Genomic DNA, 22,944 nt, shown 5'->3' on the forward strand with positions numbered 1-22,944 from the left:
ATTTCAGACAAACCGTGAATAATATTTTTGATGTATGTCCCAAATACTGCAAATGTTAAGTAGAAGACCTGTATTTTATCTGGTAACAGTAAGAAAAAAGGATAAAATGGAAATGATTAGCAATGTCGAGCGCCAGTGGCAACATGGGGCCCTTGGAACTTTCCAGCACCGCGGTGTGGAGTGGCGTTAGCACAAAAGCTCTTGGGAAAACTCTTTTAGAATAGTTATTAAATTCCAACACAGTAAATCTTAGAACTCAGCAGTTCCTCTCTATGGAATAACCAAAAGACAGGCACACAGACGTTCCCACACCCTTCTTTGTGTCAAGCTGTTTTCAAAAAATCAACACAAAATAGATGCCGATTAATCATGATGTGGGCAAATAAATCATGGTAGAATGACACAATGGAATATTAAACAACGGTAAGGGGGAACAGATGCGTGCTGGGCTCCACACTTCGCTAACGCTTCAAAACGCAGTGCTGAATGAAAAAAAAGCCAGACTCGACCCAGTACACAATCCAGACGGATCCATTTGTTGAAGTTCAAAGGCAAGCAGAGTAAATGTCCATGTGGGAAATCAAGGTTACGAGGAGGAGAGTTGTGGCTGGGAGGAGGCGCTGGGGTTGGGGGGAGATTTGAAAATGTTCCATTTCTCGATCTGAATATTAGTTACCTGGGTGTGTTGATTCTGGAAAACCATCATGCTGTACCGCCTTCGACTTGTGCAATTTTTTTGTGCAGGTTTGTCCTTCAGTAAAAGGTTTGTTTTCTTTTCTTTTCTTTTCTTTTCTTTTTTTGTTAACTAAACCATTCACAGAGTCAGGAATTTGTTTTTAGTAATAGAAAATTATTTGTGAGACAGGTGACAACGTCTTTGAGGTCAACCCCCTGGGAAGGCACCTGCGCCTCTGCTCCGGGCAGGGGCCTCCACATTCCCCCTGTCCCAGCTCCCGGAGGAGAGGCAGAAGTGACTGATCTGGGCACACACTCCAGCGGCACGTGTCAGCTTGTGGGAAATAACTGTCCCGCAGGCGCGGGTCACTGTGCTGTAAATCTGTCTCCTTCACTCTGCTTTAAACATTCCCCCTCTGGGGTGCTCTCTCTAGTTTGTGTCCTTTGTCTGAATTCCAAGCAGTCAGCTGGGATTTGGCTTGGCTTTAAAGTTTAAATGTTTCCTCTTTGTCTGCGTGGGCTTCAGGCTTCATTCTTGTTAGCACTTAGGATAATCTGAACGGATAACCATACGCTTCCTCCAGCCTGCACCCTGGATGCTGTTTTTCCAGGATGCAGTGAGACTAAAAGCATCATAGTGCAGAGAAGGAACGTTCCCACCCAGCCGTGTAACTATGGGGCTCCTTTATCTCAGGACAGGAAAGAAAGAATTTACCATTGAGACTCAACTATTTATCATTAACATAAACTCTAATAATAATAATAATAGTTACAATAAGAATCCAATGTGTTATTGCCGCTGGTATGTAGTCCTGGCCTCTTGCTTGTTTGGAAACAGATTTCTAGTCTTCTGTTGGCTCTTCCTAAAACTCCCCAGACTTTAATTATTATTTATAAACTTAGGAACGACCCTTAGCTTCATATCCTCTCCATGACTCTTTCCTGATCTTCTATAAACTTAAGTACAAATCCTTTGGCATACATGTTTTTTTCACGTGGTGAAGGCTCTGGACTCAGACAGACTTGTCTGAGTACCCGGGCTCCCAGACTTTCTAGCTGTGTGAACTTAAGCTGGTTGTTCCGTGAGCCTCTTTAACTCTGGTGTTAAAAATGATCCTGAGATCCAGAGTACGGAGTTCTGGCTTGATTACATGAAGCTTAAGGCACTTACTGCTTTGCTGTGAGTGCAGGAGACTCAGACAGCGCTGGTTCCTGCCCGTCAGCCTTCCTCTTCCATTCCTACCCTTACACTCACTGCTTAGCCGGTCATTCCCAAGTTCATCCATGAACGTCCTTCAAGTGTATCGATTCTGTGATCATGACAGCAACACATTCATAGCTGACTGAACCTTTACTTCCTGCAGGAATATCTTCGAATGATAATCTTGGAAGATATTTATTGAATCTCTTGCATGAAACATAGGCAAACAGCAGCTGAATGAAACGATGAGGGGTGTTTCAGAAAGACAGATCACCTGGCAGGTGAGGGCACATGAGGCGGGTTCTGGGGGAGCACAAGAGAAGAGAGGGCATCCCAAAGCAAAGGAGGGTGGTGTCAGAGGGTTAAGCAGAACGTTCCTCCCTGACTCTTCTTGTGACTCTTTCCCAAGGAGAATGCACCAAACTTCCAAAACTATTGTTTCATTTTCCCCCAATATTCCCCTTTGACTCCCTCCCCATGATAGAAACAAACAAAAAAGTTACAGGTACATAATAAATATATATTTATTGAATGAGTTAAATAAACGTATGAAATAATGACCAGGACAGGCCATGTATAAAGCATATGGATTTGGGTACAAGAGGAAAACAGGCTTAAATCCAAGATCCACCCCTTCCTAGTTGGAACATTTAATTCAGGTACTTTGCCTAAGGCTAGGTTTCCTAATGTGCCAAATGGAGGTAAAAATACCTGTCTTGGAGGACTGGCGTGAGGATGGAGACGATGTTTACAAGGTCTTTGGCACATTGCCCCGTAGTGTTTATTACTAATCCATCCACCACTTTAATTAAGACTCACTCATCTCCTGTGTCCACGTCACGTCTCACCATCAAGTACGGATCCTTTATTTATTTATATATCCAGTCATTGATTCACTCAAGTATCGTTGACATACACTATTCTGTTAGTTTCAGGTGTACAGCATAGTGATTTGATATTTGCATAGGTTAGACACCACACAAAATTATTATAAAATGCTGACTACGTCATCATTAGCACTTTGTACCTCTTAAACCCCGTCACCGATTTTGCCCCTCCTCAGTGCTTTCTCCCCACTATTCTTCTATTGAATGAGAAGGAGACCCCAGACTTGAATTCCAAAATGACACTAGGCTGCCCCTCAGAGACACGTGCTCCCTCTTTGCTTTCAAGAGTCTGGGTTTGCAGACTTTTTCCAACGTGGAAGCTTTTGAAGTCACTGCCTCACTCCTTCTCAACCCCCAGGAGTTATAGAACCCCCTCAGCTCCTTCTCTGAAGAACTGGAAAAAACTGTCAGTTCCTTTATACTCAGTAGCCCTGGCTCAGGGAATTGCACTGCATTTAAGTTATCTGCATACCCTTCAAACTACAGATGAAAATAAACACTGCAGGGTCTAATGCAGTCACCCAACAAAAAAAATCTCCCTGGGCTGTTAAAATCAGGATATGTGGTTCATTTTGTTGCAGTTTGTTTCTGAAACCTCGCTTTTTTATGAGTGAGCCCCATCTTCTGTCACGTTTATACAATTCAATAAAAATTGTGGCGTGTTGCAAACAAATATTTCTGAAAGCAGAATACAGCATTTTCGCAGAAGACAGAGCTCCTTTGATGATATTTTCAGTTGTTTTTGACCAGAAAATCGATTTGAGGATAAACTCTGTCTAATACTTTGCAGTACAAACTTCTTTCCCCTCTTTTTTGGTCATTTCCGTAACTCGAAATGTTCTGCTGTTGATGGTACATGTGTAACCAGCCTGACACCAGCAGGATTTGAACCAGTGCAAACATAAAGTGACTCTGCTCCTTCTCCCTAAATGCTGCCTTTGACTTAATCTGTGAAATCATCCCCTTCTATTTCTGGAAGAAGATTCCACAGCTTTTCCGGGCAGTCTTAGGAATTAATGATTAGTATGATTTTTTTTAGCAAGTAGGAAGTGCCATCCAGCCAGAAAGAAAACCATCGATATCTCAACAGATTTAAATCTCTCCTTTTCTAGTTCAGCTCCACTGCAGAAATATCTGTGGAAGGAAGATACTGGGTTGTTTGTTTAGGGTTTTTTTTTTTTTTTGCACTGTTTCCGATCTTTATCTTTTGCTTCTTTCCCTCCACTCACCAGGAGTTGGGTGTGGAACTGGAGACTGGGCACCATGGACATCAGAGGGCACTGATTCTTACCTGCTCTGTGCAGTTATAATCTTGCCACAGAGTCCAAGTGGCAGTTCCAAATGCCGGCGGCTTCTCTTGTGAGCCATCTGGCGGGCTCTTTGAAGTTCCCCCATAGGAAGCCCCATCGGCCGTTTCCTGGGGTGGGCAGCATCCATCTCAGCGGGTCCCCTTTGATGCTAGCCTCGGTCCCTGGCTTCTGGCAGCCACGCCACACTGACTGCATTTGTTGAGTCACTTAATTCTAGGCAGTGCTCCTGGGTGTCTCTCTTCCAGGGCGGCCCGAGCTCGGAGCCTTTCTTAGGGCTTCACCATGTCTACGGAAGACCCGGCCCGCAGCTCTGGGACAGCAGACCGGGCTCCAGGCACCTCTTGGCTGGTGGCCACAGATTACTCTAGGAGACCTCTTGTCTCCAGATCCTCAAACATGAGTCAGACACCAGACAGCATTCCTCAACTTCCCAGGGACCAGGGATCATTCCTAATTCATCCTCCTGACTTAGCGAAGGGGGCTGGGGCCAGGGGCGGGAAGGAAAGCATCCCTGGGGTGCTGTCCTGCTGAAAATCTCTGAAGACTGAAATTCAGGTTCTGCCGTCTCAGTTTTCAAGCCTCTTTTTATGTACACTTGAGAAAACAAATTAAAAAATGAAGGATCATGGGACTTTTTTAAAACATCGTATTAGTAAGTTTCGCACAGGTGCTGGAAATTCTCCTTGGACCACGTGGCTCCTTGAAATTCTTTGTTCTCAGCCATGGAGGCTCAGCTGGGAATAAGACAACAAATGTGTTTTGTACGTATGTAATAAAACCTGTGCCACGCGTGGCTGAGAGGTCTTACAGCACATTTCTGATAGGTAAAAATTAACCATAATACATTTAAAATTTAATGATAAAAACATTTACTAATGCGAGTATTGTCATTTATGACACTAACACAAAAATGTAATGATGTACCAATTGAATGCAAGTTATACTGTTTTCTCTCCCTCTGTTTTTTAGTGCTGGAAGATTCTCCCTCTCTATTGACCTCACCATATTTACGTGGCTAAGCTCATCATTTTCCTTTGTGATGGGATAAAAAGTTGTGAGTCTAGGCTTTTACACAAGCTGTAATTATCTATCTAAACACTCATTCTGGAAGAGGATAAAAATGTCACTTCAAAAGTTACTTGTAATAACACAAGAGATTGGATATAAAAATAGTAAAGGCTTATTATAGAAAAATGAAAAACATAAAGTACATAACAAGGAGATTAAAATCATCAAGAATTCAGAAAATCAAGGATAGTTTCTTTCACATTTTGATGCGTATTCTTTTAGTGTCTACTTTCACGGGGTATATTTTGATTTATTAATGAGATCGCATTGGGTATATGTGGTGTACCCTATTTTTTAATTTAATACTACACATAGCATTAACGCATAATAATATAGGACATAAAAATATCTTTTAATGGTTATAACACCATATATTTTATCACATCTTTATTATTGAATATTTATATAATTCTCAGGTTTTATTGTAACAAGCACATCAAGAAATTTCATTATACATAAATCAATGTATGTAGTTCTTATTATTGCCTTAGAATGTACACCGACACTGACTGAGATGAAGGTCAAAGGGTTTGAACATTTTTGAGCTTCTTAAAAAATATATATATATAATTTATTTTTCAGATTCTATGAGCAACATATGAGTAGCGGTAGTACCAAACTCCACTACATTGAGTACTGCTTTTTAATGTTTCATAGTTTCACACATGAAGATGGTATTTTATGACTTGTATTTTTTATTTCTCTGATAATCATGCCTTTTAGGTGACTTCTGTTTACAGCATATAAAAGTCTGAGCCATTGGAAATATTCAATCTGAAGCCACCTTACTCAAAATGAGATATTTAATGAGACTCTTTTCTAGTGTTTTTTTTTAAAAAACAGTTGCATTGACCATGATGGTAGATTGGTAACTCTGTGTCTGGAAGTCTGGGCCAGAACCGTGTTGACTTGGACGTGAGTTCCAGAGCTTGATGTCCTTGACTTTCCATTTATTTTGTGTGCAGGAGAGAATTAGGCCACCTCCTAAACACCCTGCTGGCCCACTGGGAGCCCACCCTGCATGGTGGTGCCCTGCATTTCTGTCCCCTTGCCTGTTCCATGAGTGTCACCCTGATGACTGCCTTCCCCCTCCTGGTACCCACTCTTCCTCAAGCCAGCAGCTGGATCCACTTTGCAGTTTTTCAGCACCTACAGAACTAGCTCCATCGCTTGTCATCGCATTGACTGCAGCACCAGGAGCAGATGGGCACTGCAGAAGTTGGGGTTCCCCTCCAAGCTCAGGGGCCCTGCCATCAGCCGAACTATTGAAAAATGAGCAAACCCTTATCAGGACACATTTAGATTTGTGGCGCACCCTGAGTGCTGGCAACAAGCTGATGAATGCAGCATGTGGTCTTCTGGGACCTTCCGTGTGGCCCTGGGGGAGGGGAGAGCACAGATTCGGGATGTGAATTTGTAGTTGTGATTATCTGTTTTGGTTTTTAATTTTTCTATTTAAATCCACATTAAGAATAAAGATAATGTAACGCTCTATATTTTTTCTTACATGTGAGCTAAATCAGGGGGCTTCCCACTTTTTTCATTTCTAAGAAGGCAGCTCTATTTAGAGCTATTACTTCACAAATCCAGAGATGGAGAAATATGAAAATGAAATGATGCAAAAATAATAAAAATAATTCTATGGTAATACAATTGCTTCATGAGAGCTTAAATTTGGGTGGAGGGGGAAATTTTTATAAGACTAATCTTTTTCATATTAAATCCTTCTCAGTGCCCCCTCCTCTGTGATCTCGCGAGCTGGAAATCGGCACACGTGAGACGGATGTTTCTGCAACAGCTGTACAGCGGTTGTTTGCAGAATGAGTTACCCAGCACCATACTGTAAGCTCCTAACACATTCACAGGTCTGGTGTCACCCGTTCCTCAGTGCAGCTCACAAAACAGAGGCTTGCTGTGCCTTAGACTTAGGTTATGCCAGCACCTTCCATGACAATCCACTACTGTCCCGAAGCCAGACTGAGCGAAGGAGAAAAATCTCAGGGTCAACAGGCCACCAGAAACCAGGAAGGAGTCAAGCCTTCCTTCTCCATGTGCCTGTTCTGGTTCCTAATCTGTCAATAATCAAGGGCTGGTTTCTGGTAGGAAATTATCAAGAAACTCTGCCCAGGCTTTGGAAATCCTGGAGTAGGAGGGCAGGTCTAGGTGGATCAGGGAGTGTGTAAATCCACATAAGCACTTAAACGTCAGGCCTGAGAGCCAGTCGGCAAAATGCACTGTACTTACTGAACAATATTATGGTTTCTTAGTTCCCTAAAATGAGGTTTTTAATTATTTGTTTGTATCTGGTCTACAAATACATAAAGTAAGGTGTGCATCTCTTTATTTCTTTTTTTTTAATTTAATTTATTTTTTGATATGTTTTATTGTTTTATTTATTTGGGGGGTAATCAATTTTATTTATTTTTTATTTATTGTTTAACAGAAATACTCGGGATCAAACCCAGAACCTCGTGCATTCTAAGCATGTGCTTTTACCACTGAGCTATACCCTCCCCCATCCTTACTTCTTTATTTGCCTATTTATAGTAAAACAACACAGGAGTTTGCATAAAAAGGAGGGAAAAATCCCCTGCAGTCCCAGGAAGTAACCTACCATTTTTCCGTTGATCCCCTCCGGGTTACTTTCATACGTGTATGTTTACATAATTGTGATCTTAGTGAAAATACAATTTTAATTTTAATATTTTATAAACGATTGAATAAAAGCTTCTTGTAAATATCAATTTACTGACAATGTAACACACACCATAACTATGTCATATATATTTTACATATAACATAGGGTATGTGGGATATATTCTATCATAATTATTTGCCATAATTTAAATATTCTTTGTTAGAAAACAAAGCTTCTGTGTTTTTCTATTAGAAACAATGGTTGTATGAATATCTTTATTCTTTCACTTTGGGGGCTTACAGTTTGTAATTGTTACCAAAGACAGGAAAGATAAAAAGCCTATATGGGAATGAAGGCTATGGCTTGGAACTCATTCATGTAGTAATGGAATTAGTCAATGTAAGTTAAGAGTTTCTACCGTATTTTTAGTAGCTGAGCTGGTGTTTTCTTTAACACGATTTCAGAAAATTATGGGAAAAGAGCAGGAGGCACTTCAGCGGGGCACTCTGCTTCCTGGCTTCAATTTTTAACTCTGCAAAGTTTCTCCTCTGCCTGGTGGAGACCCCTGGGCAAACGCAGTTGGTGACCACGGTGGAAAATGGAAGCATGGCCCCGGGCAGGGGGCGGAGGGCTCTGAAATGGTGGGTATTTTGGGCTGGGTACTAGTGGGCTCATTGTTTAAGAATCACGTCAGTTGGAAAGAAAAACATCAAGAAAACAAAGTCTAAGAAATTCCAGTGGAGGTACAGAGAGCCTGAGGTAACAAAAGCAAATTCTATGAAGATTTTCTTCAGAGACTCTTAGATTTCATGATCAGAATGGTGTTAAAGGACGCAAAAGGAGGAAGAGGAAGGAGACGTGACTGGTGGCATTACAGCATCTCCAACGGCCACTGAAGTACTCAGAGTGTAAAATGGAAGTACATTTTGTCCACGTCCAGGAAAAGTTCATTTTGATTCAGGGGGGACTATTTAAAACAGACATTTGGCTACTTCATAACGACCCGCGACCCACAAAATCTGTTTTTCCCAATTTATCATTAGCTCAATTTGAATCAAGCTGCCAAGATGTTATTTTAATAGATTTTACTGGTCGGCCTCAACCCTGAGTTAAATATAAACATATACACCCATTTCATCTCAGTTTGGTCTTATTTAGTATATACATGTGTCTCACATAGATTAAAAAAATCTTCCGGCCACGGAGCAGAGTTTTAAGAAAAGTTGAATTTCTTGACTAGATTTTTCCAAGAAGGGTTCCCATGGGTTTTTGAAAATAAACTTAAATGTGACCACAAAAATAGGACATTATGAAGATACTCTCCTTAATCCTCTCCTGACTCTTTCCAAAACAGAAATTGAGACTTAGTTTGACCTCTTGAACCATGGTGTTCACCATGTATTCCAAAGCCAATTATCACAAATGAAACATTCACTAAAACATCTGCCATGGAAAACTGATCCTGAATGAGACGTTTCAGAGTCTAGTGTGATCTGTGGCATCAACATCAGCTGGAACTTGATCCCTCAGAGAGTGTTTGGCACTCTAATTGGCAGTTATATATGTATTTTTTATTTTATTTTATTATTTTTTTTCTTTACAATTTTTAGTAAAAATACAATTAGCGTTTTTAATATACTATTATGTAATACCACTTTGTTACCTAAGTGTAGTTTTGACTGGAATACTTTTTCCGATGAGGAAAACATAACGAGAATTTTTTTATTCAATGAATGATGCTGAAGGGACTCAGTGGACTCCTGCAAATTTTGATTCCATTCATACAGAAGAGCCCCTCTGTCGCCGTAACATGCACCTTGAGTTGGTGTGGACTTTCTCCATCTCTCCTGCAGTTGTTGGGGGTGTGCCTCCATCACGCCGCAGGAAAATCTGTTCGTGCTCTGTGCTCAGGGTGTGCACAGGGATGGACTGCTCACTGATTGGACACCTGCCCTCCTTGATGCTCTACTGATAGCAAATCAGAAGCCAGGATAGAGCCATCCACGGAGACAGGGTGACATGTTTTATTCCCCCCCTTCCATGGTGGGACAAAATTATAAGCAAGAGTGTGTTTTTTAAGGGGATGTGAAGAGGCACTGATTGGAGATTTCTTTAAAATTTCTTGTATATTTCCACATGTAATCAGGTCAAAAAATATTATAGATAATATTGTAATTTAGATAATAGACAATTTACTTAACCTCTAGGAATAGGACTTGGAGGATTACAAGGTCGACTATGAGTAGCTACCACTTAGGTAACACTTGTATGCCATGCAGCATCAACCAAGTACATCGTCTGAATCTAGGTAGACAGCTTTACTATCCCATTTTGTTGACGACACAACTGAGGCTCTGCTCAAAGATGTTTAAGTTATTTGCTCAAGGTCACACAGGAGGTAAGTAGCAGGGTGGAGATGCAAACCCACGTGCCACAGCCCTCCACAGTCAAAGGGACATTTCCCATGGTTTCTTGGTGGAATGGTAACTGTTTATCAGGACATGCTAAGTGCCAGGCGTTGTGCTAAACACTTGGAGAGAGAGGTATCACTTAATCAGTATCACTTGCAATTTACAGATGAGACAACAGAGGGTCAGGGGGTAATTCAACTTGCCAACTCTTACACAGCTAACGAGTAGCAAAGTTAGAATTTGAATCCCAGACTCTTTGGGTCTACACCTTATGCTTTTAATAATTGTACCAAACTTTTAAAGATCTGGCTCCAGGAAGACAGAATGTAACACAGTGCATTTCTCTCACATGGACCTTGTCGCTTTATAAGCTCTGGGATGTCCTGCCCATGGAAGGTTGATAGTTTCCGCGAGGACGCTGGCGACATCGGTGAGCAGGCCCGCGCCCTCGTGTGGCTTTGCAGTACCAGGTGCCCGTGTGATGGAGGAAGGAGGAGAGCGTGTGTGAAACTCCTGGCGATTCCTCATCAAACCTGGGGAGGAATTCCACTGACATCTCATAGCACATGGCCGCGAACACTTAGCCAAATTTCCATATTAACGTTTCTGCGCTTCGTTTGTGTCTAAATGCTTGGGTAGTCTAAAGACATTTGAGTTATTAGACAGTTTCATTATACAAATTAGCAGAGGTTTGGGGGGCTTGAATTAAATAAATAGCAAAACACAGTAAGAACACGTAAAGTGGGTGAAATGCATCTCCCTAGGTTAAGAACTCATCTTTACCTTCAGCAATAATTATTCTCTAAAGCCTGTATCTTAGCAGACACAGTCCCTCCATTTCCTTTCTGGATGAGAAAATTGCAAATACTCCTGACCACTTGGGAAGGTGTTTCTTCTCTTGGGGTGACTGCCTTCTCCTCGGCACCCCCGGCCAGTTCTCCCAGCACAGGGTCCACCACTTATCCACTGCATCCGTCCTCATCATCCCCGGACTCTGCTCCCCGCTTGCTCGGGGCCAGCCCCTCAGCCTTCTCCTTTAGGACTTAAAAACTTGTGATTGTGGACATGTGTGTGCATTCAGTGTCATCCCTGACCTGCAGCTTTGCACAGCTGCAGACTTTTTTTTTGTGAGAATGTTGATGGTCATAATCTTTTTGGAGGCAGGCACTGGAGGAGTTCTCTTGGAGATGTGTTTACCTGGAAAGTACACTGCTTTCACTGACATTTTGTGTCTATTTGAGGAGGCTTTGGGAAAGCAGATGGAGACTGTGGAGTGTCTTAGGGCCCCAACAATCCTCTCTTGAATTAGTGAGAATATTCTTACCCAAAAGCACGTGTTTTAGCGTTGGAATTTCTCTGAGCCGTGTATTGTGATGTGGGAGACCTAGACTTGAGTATCTGACAGACAGCATGAAAAGAAGCATAGAAAATATGCTGGTTAGTTTTCGGTTAAGGGAATTTGAAGTTTTCTTTCTTAATAGGACAATATGGTAAGAAAGCGGGTGACGTCACTGCTTAATCTCTCACCTGTTAACATTAGGTCACCTTACAGTTACAGCCAGTGTCATGTTTAAGCACCACCTGTTACCCCACTGACTTCTGTGGAATGATGGCTATAATTGAGTGGCAGTGGAGGTCGTGTTCACCATCCCGGCAGCCTCCTGGCCCTCCTTGATGGTGTAGCTGCAAACGTGATTCTCCAGCTCTAGGGGTGAGCCCTGATTGTTTCCAGACAACCGGAGCGATCCCATGTCCCTTGGCCACCGTGATCCTTTCATGGATGGCTAAGTCATCCAGACAGAAAGCAGTCTCCCCATGCATGCTCCAGGGCTTGGATCAGAAGCGAGCATCTCATGAAGAAGAAACTGATTGGGTTTGAACTTGGAATACTTGTTTTTTTAATGACTCCAAGAAGAGAAGAGATGTGAACAAGTAGAGCCTTGTGTTTGCACGGAGGAAGGGGCACCAAGGATGAGACTGGCAGGCGGAGAAGTACAGAGCCTCGAGAATGCATCACAAGGAAATAGTCTGAGCCAAGAGCATGTCACGCCTAGAGTTTGTCCTCCTGGGCTTCCGGGTTCATAAACTAATAAACCACCTGGATTGATTTTTGTTTTGACTCCTTGCAACCAAAAGCATCACAGCCATTGTAAGAGTGTCCGGCCAGTGCCATGCCGGGGCGCGTTTGTAACAGTACCATGGTATCTTATCTCGGGGGAGGAAACTTGGGGTTTGTTTTCAAGACCTTACATTTGTTTCTTCCTTACTATTTACAGCGGCGGGTGCAGCAGCTGCGCACAGTGTTGTGGTTACCCTTGCTTCAGACGGAAATTGTGATACGCAGCAATGAAGCACTTTGTAGCAGTTTAATCCATAATTACGTAGAGTTAAGAAATTAGAGAAGAGAGAGGTTGTGCAGGAAAGTAGAAGGAAGAGCCGAACAGCACACAGTCATTTAAATGAGAAAAAGCTTCTCTCATTTTACCGAATTAAAAAGCACCTGCGTTAGATCTTAGAGTCGGAGAGAGAATATTTACGTCTTTGGTCTCATTTTAAAGCCTCAAACTCCGCGGGCACTGGGTCCTTTTAAAGCTTAGTGTAGAAGTGAGAAGGACCACTGAGAGCCGCCACTGAAAGGGGGATGCAAAGGAGGAGCCCCAGGAAAATGATAAGACCATGAGCTTGTTAATAACTTTCTTAATTATTCCAATTTTTTTGGATTTGTCATGTTCATGTATTATTAACAACTAAGAATGAAGAGTACTTTTTCTTTCCTGGTAATAATATCTAACTGTAAGTTATTTTTTAAAATCCTGGCACACAGTGGCAGGTCCCCCCAGTTTGGGGGTCTAATCCAGGTCGGGGGGATCTGTTCCTGGTAGTGAACAGGGTAAGCCTGGACCAGGGGACAGCGGCTACCCCCAAGTCAGCGTCTAGTTTTTATTATTCAGCACACGGCTGGAGGCACAAAGCTGAATCCTTAGCCGGCAGTCATTCGGTTGCTAGAACTTCCCATCCTGCAAATGTCACAATTAGAGTGCTCAAAAGTCCCAAGAGATTTAAGAATGAGTTCCTAATAAAAACTCGGCATCTACATGGATTAACAAGAGAGGAAGTGCTCTCTGGGGCACTGCGAGGCAGGCAGTTTGAGGCCAGCAGACAAGGGGCATTGTCTGTCTTTTCTCTGAATTACAAAGTGCCGAGCCTCAGTTCGGTCTTATTTCTTATAAAACATCCAGCCTCAGTTTGCAGGTGCTCTTCACTAAGTCTGCTCCTTTAAATTCTTTCCTCGTTGATATTAAGTGGCCTTGTATCTTATGGAAGGTTGTTCAGATTTTACAAATAAAAATAAATTGTATTACTTATGGTGTTTCCCCTCACTTCAGTGCCTCTTGAGTAGAAGGCATTAATTTTTTAAAGACATTAAGACCTTGGCTATATGTACTATTGAATCTTCATGTTAATAGTGATTAAAAACAGTTTCTAGACAAATTACTGTCACCTATTGTCTTCAGTGACGTTTGTCCCCTGTATACTTGAAGCCCTGGAAGAGACTGGCATTTGCACATAAAAGCTCGCAATGCAGTGCCTGTGTTATTCTCCAAAGAATGCGGACACTGTAACTCTTATCTCTGACCTTGACCAAAAAAATTTCATTGTTTTATTGCTAAGGATTGTAGAAGTCCTCTGCAGACTGGCTTTCCTTAGCTCAGAGTACTTTTCTGAGTACTTCATTTACTCAGGAAAGATTCCCTTAACTCTCTGAAGATGGTTTTCTCAAGATGCCATCACCTGAAAAGCCGCCACGCGGGTAGCATCAAACTAGATTTTATGGTCACCAGTGTGAGCCCAGTATCTCGGTGAGCTCTGCGAGGCGGCCAGGGCAGCACGGGAAGTCCACCCTCTCCTGGGTGCTCGTGAAGGATTTATGTATCTAAGTTGACTCATTAGCAGCAAATCACAGAAGGAGACAATCAGACATGCACCCTCTGTCCTGTTGACAAAGGGTCACTTACATCATTTTCATCCGGACAGATGGGAAGGTTTCTTTTTTCCCCAGTGTATGTGTTGTGGCATAAAAGATGGAAGCAGAGATAACCCAGGGAGAGCTCAGGACTCTTGGTGACTCATATCTGGCAGGTAAAGAGGATATAATTTCTCCTTTCTATGTTTCCCGTCTCTTCTCCACTGGTAGCCCCTGCCCTGTGTACACACAGGGCTCCCTCACGGCCGTATCATGCAAGTTTCCTTCTGGAAGAAATCCATCCTTGCCTTCCAACCAGTTGCATGAGAGGAGACTGAAACTTTTGAACCTGATGCATAAAAATTGAAATCAGGAAGATACCAGAGCGTCAGAGGTCTAGCTCAGTGGTTAGAGCACATGCTAAGCATGCATGAGGTCCCGGGTTCAATCCCCGGTACCTCCATTAAAAACTAAAAGATGAGGCTTACTGTGAGTCAATAAAAATTAAAAAAAGGAAAAGAAATTATACGTGAAAAAGAATATCAACTTGTCATTCATTTCTTTTAAAATAATGTAAAACAGTTAAAGTCAATTTTATTTAAAAAATAAAAACAATTTTCATTAATAAACTGAAGTATCCCAATTAACATTTTCACACTCATTTTCATCATTTATTCATATGCAAACATATTACACATAATTATAACCAACAAATCCATATTGCCCTGGTCTATAGTTTATAAACATTTTTTCCATCTTCAAAGGAAAAGAAAGAAGTCCCTAAGAAACAGAATAGTGTTCAACCACTCCATTGATAAATGTACATTAAAACAACTTATCTTTTTCTAAGTTTTAGAAAGGCAGGACTGATGATCTATTTAACTGATGATCTTGGAGGATGTTGGTGAGCAAGGGTTCTTCCAGGTTGGCTGCAGTGGGGCAGTATTTCTGGTGGATGATTTGGCAGTAGCTATAAAAATAAAAATATACATTCCCTTTTTTTTTTGAGGCATACACCACTTTACTTTTATTTTTTTAATTTATGAGACATTGTATTTTTTTAGTTGGGGTATAGTCCATTTACAATATTACATTTGTCTCAAGTGTACAAACATAATGTTTCAAAGCTTTTCTAGATTATCCTCCACTTAGAGTTCTTATAAAGAAGTACACTTCTTTTCATCCAGCCATCTCATCATGAGCAATTTTTCTAATATGTGGAGACACTTTCCAATACGCATGTCAGAGATACTTTTTGAACGTAGTTCATTAAAGAAAGCAATAAAAACGCTAAGTAGAGACATCCATCAGTAAGTGAATGGAAAAATAAGTTTAATCAACACATGTTTTGAATACTTTCCAATCATTAAGGAGAAAAAAAAGTACATCTATATATATTTAAAACACACACATAGAAATATATATAGAATATATATATTTGGTAGAGTGAGTGATGAAACTATGGCTAAAGACTAAGGAGAGGTTGCTGACTGAGCATTCACCACCTGCCACCACTTGTCCTGGCTGGTCTTTTTAGTACATATCTGCTACTCCACCCAGATTTCTTGGATCCCCTTCTATGTCTTCTCCGAGGGCTGAGAGTGTGCCCGAGGTCTCTGAAGCGGTCCCTCTTCAGGGAACTGCCCCGGGGCCTCTGGAGCAGGGTTGCCAGGAGGCGCAGAGAGCAGAGGTGCCGGGAAGGTGACCACGCTTCTCTCCGACTGCTGCCGGACGCCGCTGGGAAGGAGAGTCTGAAAGCCTGGCTTCCCCACCTCTGGCTGGAGCACTTCTGAGGTATCACTTTGCTTCCTGTTGGTTGATGAGATCAGGCTGAAGCCTGTCCAGCTGCGGGACTCATGCTGGTGGTCACCTCTGTGCTTGGCGTCCCCTTTCCTCTCTGACCAGCTTCCCCCATTTCCTTGCCCATCTCCCCTAGGAGTCCTTCCTTAAGGAATAACTTGCAAGTGAATTCTGGTCGCCGCATGTGCTTCTGGGAACCAGACTAAGACACTTAACCAACCACATGCTGGTGCCACTCAGGAGCTACTTACCGCTATCCTGCCTCCCCTCAAACACGGCCAGGCCGTGGGCCAGCCCAGGTTGCGCTCTCAAAATGATCTAATGTGAGAAAACAGAAGTAGTCAAACCTCAGGAGACAGTGAGTGCAATTCTATATTCAAAAACTACAGGAATATTATTACCCACTAAAACAAGTTCCAACTTCAGATGTTGGCTTCTTCGTGATGGAATGCTAAGTTCTCATGAAATGATGATAGGGGAGGACGGTTCCAGCCAGGATGCTGGCCTCGGGCCTTCCTCTCTGGAATTGCTCCGGCAGTGTGTATCTAAGACGTAAATGCCTCAGGCCCTTTTTTTCGGCTTTTTCAGCTTTCTCGGACAATTATGCTTCAGCTTTTGGACTGTGCACCATTGTTCATGAGCAACAAGCTTAGAGCATTAAGTATCAAACACGTGCCAAGCAAACTGAAGTGGATGATGGGGTTCTAGGCCCGTTCCCAGCTCCTCTTGTTCCCCCCAGCCTGGTGGACGGGAGATGATGGGAAAGAGAAGGATCCATTTCTTGAGTAATTTCTGAGCTCCGTCTCATGACTCTCAGTAGTCACAAGTTGAACGCATGAAACAAGATTAGATTTTAGGAAAAACCATTTTCACTGCAGCAAGTCTGGTGGTCCCTGCTGACATTCCTTTAACTATTCCAAATGGCTTTGTCGTAATCGTATTTGTTAGAACACATGCTCGCACAGGAGCTTGCTGCGTAAAAAATGTGCTTGAGATGAGGCCAAATGCGTGATGAAAGTATTTCCAGTCTACGGGATTTCCATCCCAGGGGAGAGGTCTTCTCCATGGAACCTGTTGCCTTTGGTGTTCTGAGGTGATTGCACAAACTGTAACGTGCACAAATCCTCCGCCGTAACACTTGCTGTCTGTTCCCACTTCTTTTCTCAGCAGAATTCTTTCTCTTCAGGAGAAGAAATTCCCCAAACATAAAAGCATGCAATTTGATCAGTTTTGGGAAATGCTTTTACCTGTGTGGCCACAGCCCTACCAAGGCCTAAGATGTGACTATTTCTGGAAAATTCCCTCATACCCCTTCTCAGAGAGTTGCCACCCCACCTCCCAGCCAGAGGCAACCGATGTTGTGTTTGTTGCCGTTGCTGTTTCTACCTCTAATTCACTTTGCCTGCCTTGGGGCTGCACACCAGTGGGCTCGCATGCCACGTGCACTTCTGTGTCCAGCGTGCACTTAACACAACCTCTGGGAGGGTCTTCAGCACCGTGGAAGATAGTGGTTGTTCCTGTCTTTTGATGGAGAAATTTTCCATTGAATGGCTGCACCATTTGTTTCTGCCACGTTGTTGATGGGCCTGGGGTTGTTTACAGTTTGGGGCTATTATGAACAAGGCTGCTGGGAACAGTTATTGTGGACGTGTGTTTTCATTCCTCTCGGGGCAACATGCAGGAATGCAGTTGCTGGTTCTGAGTTTAAGTGCGTGTTTAATCGTATAAGAAATGGCCACATCCCTTTCGAAATGGACTGCGCCGTTGTACGTCCCTTCCAGCCACGTGTTGAAGCGCTGGTTGCTCCCCAACAGAACTGAAGCTATTGTCAGTGTTTCAGCAATTCTCACGGGTGCGTGGTGGTTTTTCACTGTGGTTTCAATTTGTATTTCCCCATAACTAGGAATTTTGAGTACTTCCTAAGTGCTTTTTAGCAATTCGTGTGTTCTTTTTGAAGTACCTGTGAGCCCACTTAAAAATTGAATTATTTGTCTTTTTAATGACTGGGTTGTAGGAGTTCTTTATACAGACTAGATACAAATTTTCTTTTTGCTTTTCAGTTTGGGATGTTAGGGATATGTTTACACATTCTGTGGCTTGCTTGTTCACTTTGTTATTAGAACCTTTTGATGAAACTATTTTGATTCTGATGAAGTCGATTAATCATTTTTGTTGTTTGGTGGTTCTTTCTTTTTATGTCATACTTGAGAAATCCTCCATCCACAGATGAAGAAGGCATTCTCCTGTGGTTTCTCCCAGAAGATTTGTGACCTTAGGGTTTATGTTTAGGTCTACGACTCCTCCTGAATTAATTTTACATGCATGATATGGGGTAAGAATTGAAGTTCATTTCTTTCCCCAGAGGATATTCTTTCAACACTATTTGTTAATGAGAATTCCCTGGAATTCCAGGATAGCTGAAGTCAACAGTGGCTGCGTTGGTCCATATCGCCCAATACTTTCTCCCCAAATACTACACAACAATAAGAAGATTTAAAAAAAAAAAAAAACTACCCCAAAACTTGAAGACAGAGAATGCTCATACTTAAACATAACTAGAAAACGTAACTGCAAAAGCACAAAATTCTAGTCAACAATTTGTCCCTCTTTTATCCTGCTTTGAGGTTTTGTGGCAAGAAAAAGAAAGCCAAAAATTCTGTGGGAAGAGACGAGGGGGAAAGAGATGGTCCTAGTGCCATCGAAGCAGGAGTCTTGCAAAGCTCCCGGGACCACAAACATGAACAGAAAAACAGAAATACATCCACACAGAGTGATGAAAAATTAGAAAATGAATCCCAGTATGCCTTCACTAGTGAGTACTCCACCCTCCAGAATGCTGTTAGTGGCCCAGCTGGACCTAAAGTAAGTAATTACTGTGACATTTTATACTGTAGTCACCGTGCGGCCGAGGGCCCCAGAGGCGGCTGGAATGAATCGCCGTGGACTGGCCATGGCCGAAGAGACACTTTCTAGTCTGTCTGGGCTGCTACAGCAACATATTATACACTGGGTGGCTTATGAACAACAGAAATGCCATTTCTCACAGCTCTGGAGGCTGGAAGTCCAAGGCCAGGGTACCAGCATGGTCCGGGGAGGGCGCTCCATCAGGTCACAGTGTCTTCACGTGGTGGAGGGCTCGGGGTCTCTGTGGGGTCTCCTTATAAGGCACTAATCCCACCCACGAGGGCGCCACCCTCATGCATTAGTCACCTCCCAGAGGCCTCTCCTTTTAATACCATCACCCCTGGGGGTTAGGATTCCAACGTCCAAATTCTAGGGGGACACAAACATTCAGACCACAGCAGTGCTAAAGAGTAAATCCCTCTCCATCTGCAGACCATAAAACAAACAGTCATTCTGAGGGATTATCGTGTGATCCTGCTTTATACACTGATTTGTTATTCTTGGAGGTAGAGTATGCACTAGTGAAGATGTATTGGGATCCGTTTTCTAATTTTTCATCACTCTGTATGGATGTACTTCTTTTTTTCTGTTCATGTTTGTGGTCCTGGGAAGACCCCAGAGGGTCCTGCTCGGTTACAGGTTTGGGCTGTCTGCAATTTCCTCCCACTCAGTGATGGAGTCCGCTCATTTTATAACTTCTGTCCTCTAACTACTGAAATCTAACCATTCCTTCAAGGCTTACTCATCCTCCTGCTTGAAGCTTGCAGAATTATTCAAACCTTCTCTGGAACGTCAATGTCATATGCCACAAGGCATCTCTACCATTTAAAAGGCACCCATCATACACCACTTCCTACTGTGAACGAAAAATACTTCAGACCATATCAGTAAACAAAGAATGCTGAAGCCATCAAGTCATCAGTGGCTGCTGCCATCCCCAAGTGAAGACAAGCCTGCAGCCACTCACAATGGTGCACCCTGAGGGGACTCAGAATAAGAAAGGACAGGATACTGGTCCTAGAGAGCTAGATGCTTGTCAAAGGAATGAATTCAATGAGCCCAAATGTTAGCTTCCTCCCATACACAGAATAGTACTAAATTCTTTAACTTGAGATGTCTGGTTTTCTTTAGTTAAGAAATAATATTTTAACATTCCAACTCCCTGATCTTTGTTGTAAAGCTCCTGTATATCTTAACTCCTCCCCTAACTCTTCAGAGCAGTCCCTCAGAGCATCTGAGAGGCTGTCATCCCGGCTCAAAGGAGTTCGAGTCCTCAGAAATGTCCGCCAAATAAAACATAGCTCCCAACTTGTAGGCTGTGCACTTATCTCAATCGACACTATTAAAGTTGCTAGTAACCATCCTGGGCCATCAGGCTTGTGAATTTGGGGTTACGATGTGTGTACCTTTGGGTGCCCCGGGGCTGCAGAAAAATAATTTACACAAAACACAAATTTATTCAATGAACAAACTGACTGAGTAGTTTTGATTTTTTTTTTCCAGGGGTGGTTTCTGTGTTGCTGTAGTTAGAGCCATTTTTTCCTGCTTATTCCTTTCTGTAAATTTTGGCCTAGATTTATTTGTTCGGCAGGATGAGTGCCACAGAACGGAAGGACACACACACGCTCATGAACATGTGATCTGAAACTGGGCCATAGCCTAATTGGTCTTAAACAGATGGCGCTTCTGGGTCGTAGTTAGGAGAACTGTTGCTGGTGGATGAAGGAACCCCTAAGTCGGGAAGCCCACCAAAGTGGGTCCTTGCCCCCCCCCCCAAGCTGTGAAAGAATTTGCATAGCAGAGACAGAGGGACCAAGTGAATAGCTGCTTTTACTGCTCCGAAGGGGAAATGGAAGGAAAGTGCTCAATCAGGGAGAAATAAAGAAAAGCACTGGAGGGAAGATGAGGAGCTTGAGCTGAAAGCCGGCAGCCACCTTGGCTGGAGGAGGCAGCTCCGGCCGGGGCGGGCCACGTGGACTTTGATGGGAGGCTTCTGCCATCATGCTCTCCTTCCAGCTGTGATGGAGCCAAACAGTCCTTGTACAGGCTTTTCAGTCCTTGTGTGGGCTTTTCTGGTGGTTGTCACAGCAATCAGCAACTGTCATGGCACCCATGGGCGTGTCATTGGCAGCTAATACATTACATTCAGTGTATGATGAGGGTCAAGGTCCACTGGAAGTCAGATCCTCCACCATCTTGAGCTCTGTGGTTCTAACCAGTTCTTGTTTCTTCTCTGCAGCTTGGTTTCTAGTTGAGGGAGGGGCAGGGGTATGATCCTGGGGGCAACAGCCTTGGTAACAAAAAGGAAATTTGCTTTTAATCAGAATCATGGCAATTTGGTGGATTCAGTGCCTTCCACCCCCACCCCCCCCAAAAAAAAATCTCTGAAGATTCTGCTCCACCATAAACAAGAGGCAGGGGTTGGGGGGCCTTAATTCCTGCAGAAGAACTTAAAGATATTGTCATGTGTATTCCTTGGGGAGGCACCAGGACCCCGCCCCGGGGCTGCACCTGTTTCTTGGCTGTTCCTCCTTCATTTCTGCACTCCCTCCTTTCCCGGATTAGCAACTGTTTGAATCTGCCCTTTGGAACTCAAGGAAGGTCAAGGAGGCTGCATGAAGCCTATTTCCTACAAAAGAGAAATGGGGGACAGAAAGGATTCGTATCAGGGAGGGCCCACAGGGTCCTTCCTACTCCCTTCCACTGTGACAAAATTTCTCTCCTTGACCAGAATCCAGCATGACTTCTAGAAGCTTGAGACTGTGTCTCTGGGCTGACTCAGCCCCCCTTGAGCTCCTGTCTGGAAAAGCTCGAGACCACCCGAAGAACTGACCGTTTGTTCCAGCTGACACCTGAGGACAGCCACCCCCGTCCCCATCTGAGAGAATTTATTAACAAAAACAAACACATGTACTATTGTAAATCCTTCCTCTGTCCCTCTGAGATGTCTGTGTATCCCCTGCGACCAAGGCTGTCTTTTCCAAGGACTTGAAAGCCATTCCTTTGAACTGCAGTCATCGGGAAGGGGGAGGATGAGGCCCTGTCCCTGGGCTCTGTAGGGGGACAGAGTCTTAACTCCAACAAGTGCTAGTTAGAAGATGCAGATGGCCTCAGGGCCTTAGCATTGACCTCTTACCCAATTTTTGTAATTTTTCACTTCCCTGCCTGTCTGGGCCTGTGCTTCCGTCTCCCCCCACCACTCCCTCAGTCAACCTTTAAAACACTCACAAATCCAAGCAGAATTAAGCTTGTGGGCGGAACCAACAGCCCTGCAAAAGTGTGAAAGGAAACCCCGACTCAAAAAAAAAGAGCCTTTATGGGCTGTTACTTTACAAGTAGAGCCAAAATAATTTAACGACATTCCGTGATGACTTTTGCTTATTCCAAATTTAAAATTTCACAGAACAGTAGAGAAAAGTGAAAACTTGCCTGTTTTGCACACCTAGAATGAATACGCTGTATACTATGTTTTAATGTGTAAAAAACTTTCCTAGGAAGCACATTAAATTCATACAAAGGAAAAGACAGCTGTGCGAAAGGAAGCTGGTGAGAAAATATAATAAAAACAAAGTATCCTTAAATAGAAATTAAATATTCAACTCGTCAAATGTTGCCTCTTTTATGGTTTGTAATTTGTTTTAGTTTATTTTCTTGTCAGATATGCTGCTAAAGAAGAAATAGCTCTCTGCCTTTTTATTAAGTGTGTTATTACCTATTTTTGTCTCTGCTGTGACTCTCAGTTCTCTGCAGGTAAACCGTATTAACGTATTGGGGGAAATCATGAACGTTCCACACTAAATGAAACTGGCTTGTCACCTAATATAATAAACCGGCCCCAGTCAAAGAATTTCTAGTCTCATGAAGAAAGTACGGGTTGTATCAGGGTTTAGAGGCATTGAGACAGGATGGAAGGGGGCAGGGCACAGCCATTCAAGGAACCACAGCAATTACATCAAAATGGTGAAAGATTCAACCCCCAGGAGGCCTTGAGGCTCAGGATGAAGAGAGATTTAACTTCTAGTAGATCTTGAGCTTCATTATACGCCCATTGTAATATATTAACATGGTGAATAACACGCCCACAGG

Source organism: Vicugna pacos, chromosome 31 (assembly GCF_048564905.1).
Source record: "Vicugna pacos chromosome 31, VicPac4, whole genome shotgun sequence".
NCBI classification, from domain to species: domain Eukaryota; kingdom Metazoa; phylum Chordata; class Mammalia; order Artiodactyla; family Camelidae; genus Vicugna; species Vicugna pacos.